Source organism: Taudactylus pleione, unplaced genomic scaffold (assembly GCF_031769625.1).
Source record: "Taudactylus pleione unplaced genomic scaffold, aTauple2 ptg000124l, whole genome shotgun sequence".
NCBI lineage: Eukaryota > Metazoa > Chordata > Amphibia > Anura > Myobatrachidae > Taudactylus > Taudactylus pleione.
Window position 1 is genome coordinate 160,867 of NW_028284526.1, and position 11,124 is coordinate 171,990.

Below are 11,124 nucleotides of genomic sequence, written 5' to 3' on the forward strand. Positions count from 1 at the left end.
AGCAGCTCTCAGCCTCTCAGGGTCAGCATGCTGCAGAATACCAGGAGGACTGCCTTGGAGGGGCTGCGCGTCTCTGCTGCAGCTCCCCCTACAGTCAGCACCAGCAGCTTGCTGCTGTAGTCATTCACTACACTGTAATGTGTACAATAGTAGATTTCGTCGGGGGAAGCGGGGGAAGGGGGGGTAGCGGCGAGCGGGCGGTGCGGGTAACAATGCCCTGGCTGGCGCACCCCTCTGCTGAGCCTGCCACGTCACCCAGGGCACAAGCCCCGCTCAACCCCCCCCCTAGTTACGCCACTGCTAAACAGCGTCTGTCATATGCTGTGCTCCGTGAAGGCAGTCGGGCGGGGGTGATCGTGGTGACTGAGCTGTCCGGCTGCCGCTGATTATCGGGGCTGGCTGCTTCTGCTGATTGGAAGGTATCCTGGTCCCTGGAACCTGAGCCTCCGTGCAGTGCCTCTGACTAAAGGTATGCCCCGCTCCCTCTATGAGTGCACCGCGACACACACACCCACACACACACAAACACACACACACACTCTTTGTGAGAAAACAGTGCACTCATCAGGGACAATAGTAAATATTGTATTTTTCAAAATTCACAGCATAGTAGTTTGGGGGAGAGGGGGGGCTCTTTCAAGAATTTGCTATGGGGCCCACAACTTTCTAGTTACGCCCCTGGTCCAAATAGACCTTTCCTAAAACCTACAGTAGACGTATGGCCAAATTTGCCAAGCATTTGAATCTGTGAATTACAGTAGCCACTCTTTGTGATTTTTCTTAAAATTTTCTATTTTATGCAAATAATTTTACAGGAAAATCTTTTTTTAGATCCATCCAATTCTTACTCGTCATGGAGCAACTAAGCCATGCTGGCATCTCGTTCCAAATAAGCAAAAACGGAAAGGTGTAATAGGACATATCTGTACCCAAAGGTGTCACAGGGTTGGTGTCACCCGGTGCTGTAACTAATGGTGACACCCCCACCTCCACCAAAAAAAAATCAGGACCAAGGTGCACAGCTCCACGCTCTCTCTACTTACCAGTCCAACAGTCCAACACACACATTGCAGTGCTCATCCAAGAATGCCGGGCATACCCGGGGAGGCGTGATGATGCCAGTCTACCCCCACTTCTGTGTCCCCAGCCAGCCAACCCCCCCTTCAAAGTCCCCAGCCAGCCTTCCACCACTTCTGTGTCCCCAGACTGCCTGTCACCTTCATCTCCCAAATTGGCCCGCTGTCCCCATACACTAGTATCAAAGATATCTCCCGCTTACCTTCATCTCCCGGAATGGCCACTGTCCCAATACACTAGTATCACAGATATCTCCTGCTTACCTTTCTCTCCCGGAATGGCCCGCTGTCCCCATACACTGGTATCACAGATATCTCCTGCTTACCTTCCTCTCCCGGAATGGCCCGCTGTCCTCATACACTAGTATCACAGATATCTCCTACTTACCTTTCTCTCCCGGAATGGCCCGCTGTGCCCATAAACTAGTATCACAGATATCTCCTGCTTATCTTTCTCTCCCGGAATGGCCCGCTGTCCCCAAACACTGGTATCACAGATATCTCCTACTTACCTTTCTCTCCCGGAATGGCCCGCTGTGGTCATACACTAGTATCACAGATATCTCCTGCTTACCTTTCTCTCCCGGAATGGCCCGCTGTCCCCATACACTAGTATCACAGATATCTCCTACTTAACTTTCTCTCCCGGAATGGCCCGCTGTCCCCATACACTAGATCACAGATATCTCCTGCTTACCTTTCTCTCCCGGAATGTCCCGCTGTCCCCATACACTAGTATCACAGATATCTCCTGCTTACCTTCCTCTCCCGGAATGGCCCGCTGTCTTCATACACTAGTATCACAGATATCTCCTGCTTACCTTCCTCTCCTGGAATGTCCCGCTGTCCCCATACACTAGTATCACAGATATCACCTGCTTACCTTTCTCTCCCAGAATAGCCGCTGTCCTCATACACTAGTATCACAGATATGTCCTGCTTACCTTTCTCTCCCGGAATGGCCCGTTGTCCCCATATACTAGTATCACAGATATCTCCTGCTTACCTATCTCTCCCGGAATGGCCCGCTATCCCCATACACTACTATCACAGATATCTCCTGCTTACCTTTCTCTCCCGGAATGGCCGCTGTCCTCATACACTAGTATCACATATATCTCCTGCTTACCTTTCTCTCCCGGAATAGCCGCTGTCCTCATACACTAGTATCACAGATATCTCCTACTTACCTTCCTCTCCCGGAATAGCCGCTGTCCTCATACACTAGTATCACAGATATCTCCTGCTTACCTTTCTCTCCCGGAATGGCCGCTGTCCCCATACACTAGTATCACAGATATCTCCTACTTACCTTCCTCTCCCGGAATGGCCGCTGTCCCCATATACTAGTATCACAGATATCTCCTGCTTACCTTTCTCTCCAGGAATGTCCCGCTGTCTCCATACACTAGTATCACAGATATCTCCTGCTTACCTTCCTCTCCCGGAATGGCCCGCTGTCCCAATACACTAGTATCACAGATATCTCCTGCTTACCTTCCTCTCCCGGAATTCCCCGCTGTCCCAATACACTAGTATCACAGATATCTCCTGCTTACCTTCCTCTCCCGGAATGGCCCGCTGTCCCCATACACTAGTATCACAGATATCTCCTACTTACCTTCCTCTCCCGGAATAGCCCGCTGTCCCCATACACTAGTATAACAGATATCTCCTGCTTACCTTCCTCTCCCGGAATGTCCCGCTGTCCCCATACACTAGTATAACAGATATCTCCTGCTTACCTTCCTCTCCCGGAATGTCCCGCTGTCCCCATACAATAGTATCACAGATATCTTCTGCTTACCTTCCTCTCCCGGAATAGCCCGCTGTCCCCATACACTAGTATCACAGATATCTCCTGCTTACCTTCCTCTCCCGGAATAGCCCGCTATCCCCATACACTAGTATCACAGATATCTCCTGCTTACCTTCCTCTCCCGGAATGTCCCGCTGTCCCCATACACTAGTATCACAGATATCTCCTGCTTACCTTCCTCTCCCGGAATGGCCCGCTGTCCCCATACACTAGTATCACAGATATCTCCTGCTTACCTTCCTGTCCCGGAATGGCCGCTGTCCCCATACACTAGTATCACAGATATCTCCTACTTACCTTTCTCTCCCGGAAAGGCCCGCTATCCCCATACACTAGTATCACAGATATCTCCAGCTTACCTTTCTCTCCCAGAATGTCCCGCTGTCCCCATACACTAGTATCACAGATATCTCCTGCTTACCTTTCTCTCCCAGAATGTCCCGCTGTCCCCATACACTAGTATCACAGATATCTCCTGCTTACCTTCCTCTCCCGGAATGGCCCGCTGTCTTCATACACTAGTATCACAGATATCTCCTGCTTACCTTCCTCTCCCGGAATGTCCCGCTGTCCCCATACACTAGTATCACAGATATCTCCTGCTTACCTTCCTCTCCCAGAATGGCCCGCTATCCCCATACACTAGTATCACAGATATCTCCTGCTTACTTTCCTCTCCCGGAATGGCCGCTGTCCTCATACGCTAGTATCACAGATATCTCCTGCTTAACTTTCTCTCCCGGAATGGCCGCTGTCCCCATACACTAGTATCACAGATATCTCCTGCTTAGCTTCCTCTCCCGGAATAGCCCGCTGTCCCCATACACTAGTATAACAGAAATCTCCTGCTTACCTTCCTCTCACGGAATGGCCCTATGTCCCCATACACTAGTATCACAGATATCTCCTGCTTACCTTCATCTCCCGGAATAGCCCGCTGTCCCCATACACTAGTATCACAGATATCTCCTGCTTACCTTCCTCTCCCGGAATGTTCCGCTGTCCCCATACACTAGTATCACAGATATCTCCTGCTTACCTTCCTCTCCCGGAATAGCCCGCTGTCCCCATACACAAGTATCACAGATATCTCCTGCTTACCTTCCTCTCCCGGAATAGCCGCTGTCCCCATACACTAGTATCACATATATCTCCTACCTACCTTTCTCTCCCGGAATGACCCGCTATCCCCATACACTAGTATCACAGATATCTCCTGCTTACCTTTCTCTCCAGGAATGTTCCGCTGTCCCCATACACTAGTATCACAGATATCTCCTGCTTACCTTTCTCTCCCGGAATGTCCCGCTGTCCCCATACACTAGTATCACAGATATCTCCTGCTTACCTTCCTCTCCTGGAATGGCCCGCTGTCTTCATACACTAGTATCACAGATATCTCCTGCTTACCTTCCTCTCCTGGAATGTCCCGCTGTCCCCATACACTAGTATCACAGATATCACCTGCTTACCTTTCTCTCCCAGAATAGCCGCTGTCCTCATACACTAGTATCACAGATATGTCCTGCTTACCTTTCTCTCCCGGAATGGCCCGTTGTCCCCATATACTAGTATCACAGATATCTCCTGCTTACCTTTCTCTCCCGGAATGGCCCGCTATCCCCATACACTACTATCACAGATATCTCCTGCTTACCTTTCTCTCCCGGAATGGCCGCTGTCCTCATACACTAGTATCACATATATCTCCTGCTTACCTTTCTCTCCCGGAATAGCCGCTGTCCTCATACACTAGTATCACAGATATCTCCTACTTACCTTCCTCTCCCGGAATAGCCGCTGTCCTCATACACTAGTATCACAGATATCTCCTGCTTACCTTTCTCTCCCGGAATGGCCGCTGTCCCCATACACTAGTATCACAGATATCTCCTACTTACCTTCCTCTCCCGGAATGGCCGCTGTCCCCATATACTAGTATCACAGATATCTCCTGCTTACCTTTCTCTCCAGGAATGTCCCGCTGTCCCCATACACTAGTATCACAGATATCTCCTGCTTACCTTCCTCTCCCGGAATGGCCCGCTGTCCCAATACACTAGTATCACAGATATCTCCTGCTTACCTTCCTCTCCCGGAATTCCCCGCTGTCCCAATACACTAGTATCACAGATATCTCCTGCTTACCTTCCTCTCCCGGAATGGCCCGCTGTCCCCATACACTAGTATCACAGATATCTCCTACTTACCTTCCTCTCCCGGAATAGCCCGCTGTCCCCATACACTAGTATAACAGATATCTCCTGCTTACCTTCCTCTCCCGGAATGTCCCGCTGTCCCCATACACTAGTATCACAGATATCTCCTGCTTACCTTCCTCTCCCGGAATAGCCCGCTGTCCCCATACACTAGTATCACAGATATCTCCTGCTTACCTTCCTCTCCCGGAATGGCCCTATGTCCCCATACACTAGTATCACAGATATCTCCTGCTTACCTTCCTCTCCCGGAATAGCCCGCTATCCCCATACACTAGTATCACAGATATCTCCTGCTTACCTTCCTCTCCCGGAATGTCCCGCTGTCCCCATACACTAGTATCACAGATATCTCCTGCTTACCTTTCTCTCCCAGAATGTCCCGCTGTCCCCATACACTAGTATCACAGATATCTCCTGCTTACCTTTCTCTCCCAGAATGTCCCGCTGTCCCCATACACTAGTATCACAGATATCTCCTGCTTACCTTCCTCTCCCGGAATGGCCCGCTGTCTTCATACACTAGTATCACAGATATCTCCTGCTTACCTTCCTCTCCCGGAATGTCCCGCTGTCCCCATACACTAGTATCACAGATATCTCCTGCTTACCTTCCTCTCCCGGAATGTCCCGCTGTCCTCATACACTAGTATCACAGATATGTCCTGCTTACCTTTCTGTCCCGGAATGGCCCGTTGTCCCCATATACTAGTATCACAGATATCTCCTGCTTACCTTTCTCTCCCGGAATGGCCCGCTATCCCCATACACTACTATCACAGATATCTCCTGCTTACCTTTCTCTCCCGGAATGGCCGCTGTCCTCATACACTAGTATCACAGATATCTCCTGCTTACCTTTCTCTCCCGGAATAGCCGCTGTCTTCATACACTAGTATCACAGATATCTCCTCCTTACCTTTCTCTCCTGGAATAGCCGCTGTCCTCATACACTAGTATCACAGATATCTCTTGCTTACCTTTCTTTCCCAGAATGGCCGCTGTCCTCATACACTAGTATCACAGATATCTCCTACTTACCTTCCTCTCCCGGAATGGCCGCTGTCCCCATATACTAGTATCACAGATATCTCCTGCTTACCTTTCTCTCCAGGAATGTCCCGCTGTCCCCATACACTAGTATCACAGATATCTCCTGCTTACCTTCCTCTCCCGGAATGGCCCGCTGTCCCAATACACTAGTATCACAGATATCTCCTGCTTACCTTCCTCTCCCGGAATGGCCCGCTGTCCCAATACACTAGTATCACAGATATCTCCTGCTTACCTTCCTCTCCCGGAGTGGCTGCTGTCCTCATACACTAGTATCACAGATATCTCCTGCTTACCTTTCTCTCCCGGAATGGCCCGCTGTCCCCATACACTAGTATCACAGATATCTCCTGCTTACCTTCCTCTCCCGAAATGGCCCGCTCTCCCCATACACTAGTGTCACAGATATCTCCTGCTTACCTGTCTCTCCTGGAATGGCCGCTGTCCCCATACACTAGTATCACAGATATCTCCTGCTTACCTTTCTCTCCCAGAATGGCCCACTCTCCCCATACACTAGTATCACAGATATCTCATGCATACCTTTCTCTCCCGGAATGGCCGCTGTCCTCATTCACTAGTATCACAGATTTCTCCTGCTTACTTTTCTCTCCCGGAATGGCCCATTGTCCCCATACACTAGTATCACAGATATCTCCTGCTTACCTTCCTCTCCCGGAATGGCCCTCTGTCCCAATACACTAGTATCACAGATATCTCCTGCTTACCTTCCTCTCCCGGAATGGCCCGCTGTCCCCATACACTAGTATCACATATATCTCCTGCTTACCTTCCTCTCCTGGAATGGCCGCTGTCCCCATACACTAGTATCACAGATATCTCCTGCTTACCTTCCTCTCCCGGAATGGCCCGCTGTCCCCATACACTAGTATCACAGATATCTCCTGCTTACCTTCCTCTCCCGGAATGGCCCTCTGTCCCAATACACTAGTATCACAGATATCTCCTGCTTACCTTCCTCTCCCGGAATGGCCCGCTGTCCCCATACACTAGTATCACATATATCTCCTGCTTACCTTCCTCTCTTGGAATGGCCGCTGTCCCCATACACTAGTATCACAGATACCTCCTGCTTACCTTCCTCTCCCGGAATGTCCCGCTGTCCCCATACACTAGTATCACAGATATCTCCTGCTTACCTTTCTCTCCCGGAATGGCCGCTGTCCCCATACACTAGTATCACAGATATTTCCTGCTTACCTTTCTCTCCCGGAATGTGCCGCTGTCCCCATACACTAGTATCACAGATATCTCCTGCTTACCTTTCTCTCCCGGAATGGCCGCTGTCCCATACACTAGTATCACAGATATCTCCTGCATACCTTCTTCTCCCGGAATGGCCCGCTATCCCCATACACTAGTATCACAGATATCTCCTGCTTACCTTCCTCTCCCGGAATGGCCGCTGTCCCCATACACTAGTATCACAGATATCTCCTGCTTACCTTTCTCTCCCGGAATGGCCCTATGTCCCCATACACTAGTATCACAGATATCTCCTGCTTACCTTCCTCTCCCGGAATGGCCCGCTGTCCTCATACACTAGTATCACAGATATCTCCTACTTACCTATCTCTCCCGGAATGGCCACTGTCCCCATACACTAGTATCACAGATATCTCCTGCTTACCTTTCTCTCCCGGAATGGCCCTATGTCCCCATACACTAGTATCACAGATATCTCCTGCTTACCTTCCTCTCCCGGTATGGCCCGCTACAATACTTTCGGAATTTGCCATCTTCAGATGGCGTTTGCTCCCGCAACCCGCTCCTTCCCTATGGGCTTTTGTGTGCCTGCATGACCTGTGTCCCTGCGTGAAAAGACTTGGGGGGGGGGTACCGGTTTTCGGATCAGCTGACTCCGCGCTGGAGTAATGATGATTTGCAGCGGCGCGTGTTCAGTTGGAATGGTAATTACCAGGGTCCGTTCAGATCCCTATAATTAACATAATGAATAGAGCCCTAACTCATTGATTATAAGTCTAAGATCTTGCACAACGCATGACAATTAGGTGGGGGGGCTCTGTGAATGTTGTGATTGTTTTCGCTGCATTTCATTAAAGAATTTTCAGTATTGTGTAGATACATTTTTTTCTCTCACGTGTGCGGCTGATTAACAGCATTATCCTGGAGTACTTCCATCTCCCCAACAAGATGCTGTGACAACTGAGACAGCGTGTCAGGGGACGTCTCTGAAGAGCTGAGGTTAATGGGGTCTCTCAGGATATCCAGTAATAGGATAAATGGAGGAGACATGTTGTGGCAATTTGTAGGAAGCTTTCAGCAAATTAATTGTTTGTTTGTCAGAGTCCTCATGAAGACAGGGGCAGCGGATGGTCTACAAAGAGCCCTCCTGACACCTCCCTCTGGGGATAGAGATCCGCTCAATATTTCAGCTTTGTGGAAAATGTATGTGTGTTACTGTGCACTATGGAAGCTGTGTGTGTTGCTGTGCACTATGGGAGCTGTGTGTGTTACTGTGCACTATGGGAGCTGTTACTGTGCACTATGAGAGCTGTGTTACTGTGCACTATGGGAGCTGTGTTACTGTGCACTATGGGAGCTGTGTTGCTGTGCACTATGGGAGCTGTGTTGCTGTGCACTATGGGAGCTGTGTTGCTGTGCACTACGGGAGCTGTGTTGCTGTGCACTACGGGAGCTGTGTTGCTGTGCACTACGGGAGCTGTGTTACTGTGCACTACGGGAGCTGTGTTACTGTGCACTACGGGAGCTGTGTTACTGTGCACTACGGGAGCTGTGTTACTGTGCACTACGGGAGCTGTGTTACTGTGCACTACGGGAGCTGTGTTACAGTGCACTACGGGAGCTTTACCGTGCACTACGGGAGCTTTACCGTGCACTACGGGAGCTGTGTTACCGTGCACTACGGGAGCTGTGTTACTGTGCACTACGGGAGCTGTGTTACTGTGCACTATGGGAGCTGTGTTACTGTGCACTACGGGAGCTGTGTTACTGTGCACTATGGGAGCTGTGTTACTGTGCACTATGGGAGCTGTGTTACTGTGCACTAGGGGAGCTGTGTTACTGTGCACTACGGGAGCTGTGTTACTGTGCACTACGGGAGCTGTGTTACTGTGCACTACGGGAGCTGTGTTACTGTGCACTATGGGAGGTGTGTTACTGTGCGCTATGGGAGCTGTGGCACTATGGGAGCTGTGTTACTGTGCGCTATGGGAGCTGTGTTGCTGTGCACTACGGGAGCTGTGTTACTGTGCACTACGGGAGCTGTGTTGCTGTGCACTACGGGAGCTGTGTTACTGTGCACTACGGGAGCTGTGTTACTGTGCACTACGGGAGCTGTGTTACTGTGCACTACGGGAGCTGTGTTACTGTGCACTACGGGAGCTGTGTTACTGTGCACTACGGGAGCTGTGTTACAGTGCACTACGGGAGCTTTACCGTGCACTACGGGAGCTTTACCGTGCACTACGGGAGCTGTGTTACCGTGCACTACGGGAGCTGTGTTACTGTGCACTACGGGAGCTGTGTTACTGTGCACTATGGGAGCTGTGTTACTGTGCACTACGGGAGCTGTGTTACTGTGCACTATGGGAGCTGTGTTACTGTGCACTATGGGAGCTGTGTTACTGTGCACTAGGGGAGCTGTGTTACTGTGCACTACGGGAGCTGTGTTACTGTGCACTACGGGAGCTGTGTTACTGTGCACTACGGGAGCTGTGTTACTGTGCACTATGGGAGGTGTGTTACTGTGCGCTATGGGAGCTGTGGCACTATGGGAGCTGTGTTACTGTGCGCTATGGGAGCTGTGTTGCTGTGCACTACGGGAGCTGTGTTACTGTGCACTACGGGAGCTGTGTTACTGTGCACTATGGGAGCTGTGTTACTGTGCACTAGGGGAGCTGTGTTACTGTGCACTATGGGAGGTGTGTTACTGTGCGCTATGGGAGCTGTGGCACTATGGGAGCTGTGTTACTGTGCGCTATGGGAGCTGTGTTGCTGTGCACTACGGGAGCTGTGTTACTGTGCACTACGGGAGCTGTGTTACTGCGCACTATGGGAGCTGTGTTACTGCACACTATGGGAGCTGTGTTACTGTGCACTACGGGAGCTGTGTTACTGTGCACTATGGGAGCTGTGTTACTGTGCACTACGGGAGCTGTGTTACTGTGCACTACGGGAGCTGTGTTACTGTGCGCTATGGGAGCTGTGTTACTGTGCACTATGGGAGCTGTGCTGCTGTGCACTATGGGAGCTGTGTTACTGTAAGAAAACAAATAACAGTTTTATGTGTTTGCTGTAAATGCTCAGTAGTATTTGTCTTGTGTAATGCATTTATATTGTGTGAGCTGATAGAGTGATCGTCCACACATAGGCAAGGAAACACTGGAAGCAGAGGAAGTGGGAAGTGTGATATATTGCTGTTGACTAACATCGTTATATTTGGCCAGATTTTGCAGGCGAGTTACAAAGGGGAACCCGTCAGAAAAAAGCAGAAAAGCCCCCATGTTATACCGCCACCCACCACAAACCGCTAAACTGATTTTTTATTTAAACAATGTTTTAAATTGCCGCACACGTCAACTATCCTGGTAACATATAACATCGGTGTGCCCCACTTACCATATAATAAAGCTATGGGTCTGATTCACTACCAATCACGACTGCGATTGCAATAGCGATTACGCACGTAGTCTCAATGCGATAGTATGCTAATCCATTGTGAGCGCTATGCCGTCGCAGCACAACATAAGCACCATCGCAGCCTCACGCACACTTGCACAAGCTCTGACCTTACTCAGATATTGCTAACTTCAGCGCACGCTATCAGGCCTTAGGCTGCGTACGGCATCGCAGTGACTAATTTATGCACGCCCCTGCAACGGTGATCAATCGCACTGGCACGTCTGTGTTTCGCTAAACACCCCCCCGTGACCACCCCCAAATGGCACTTCCT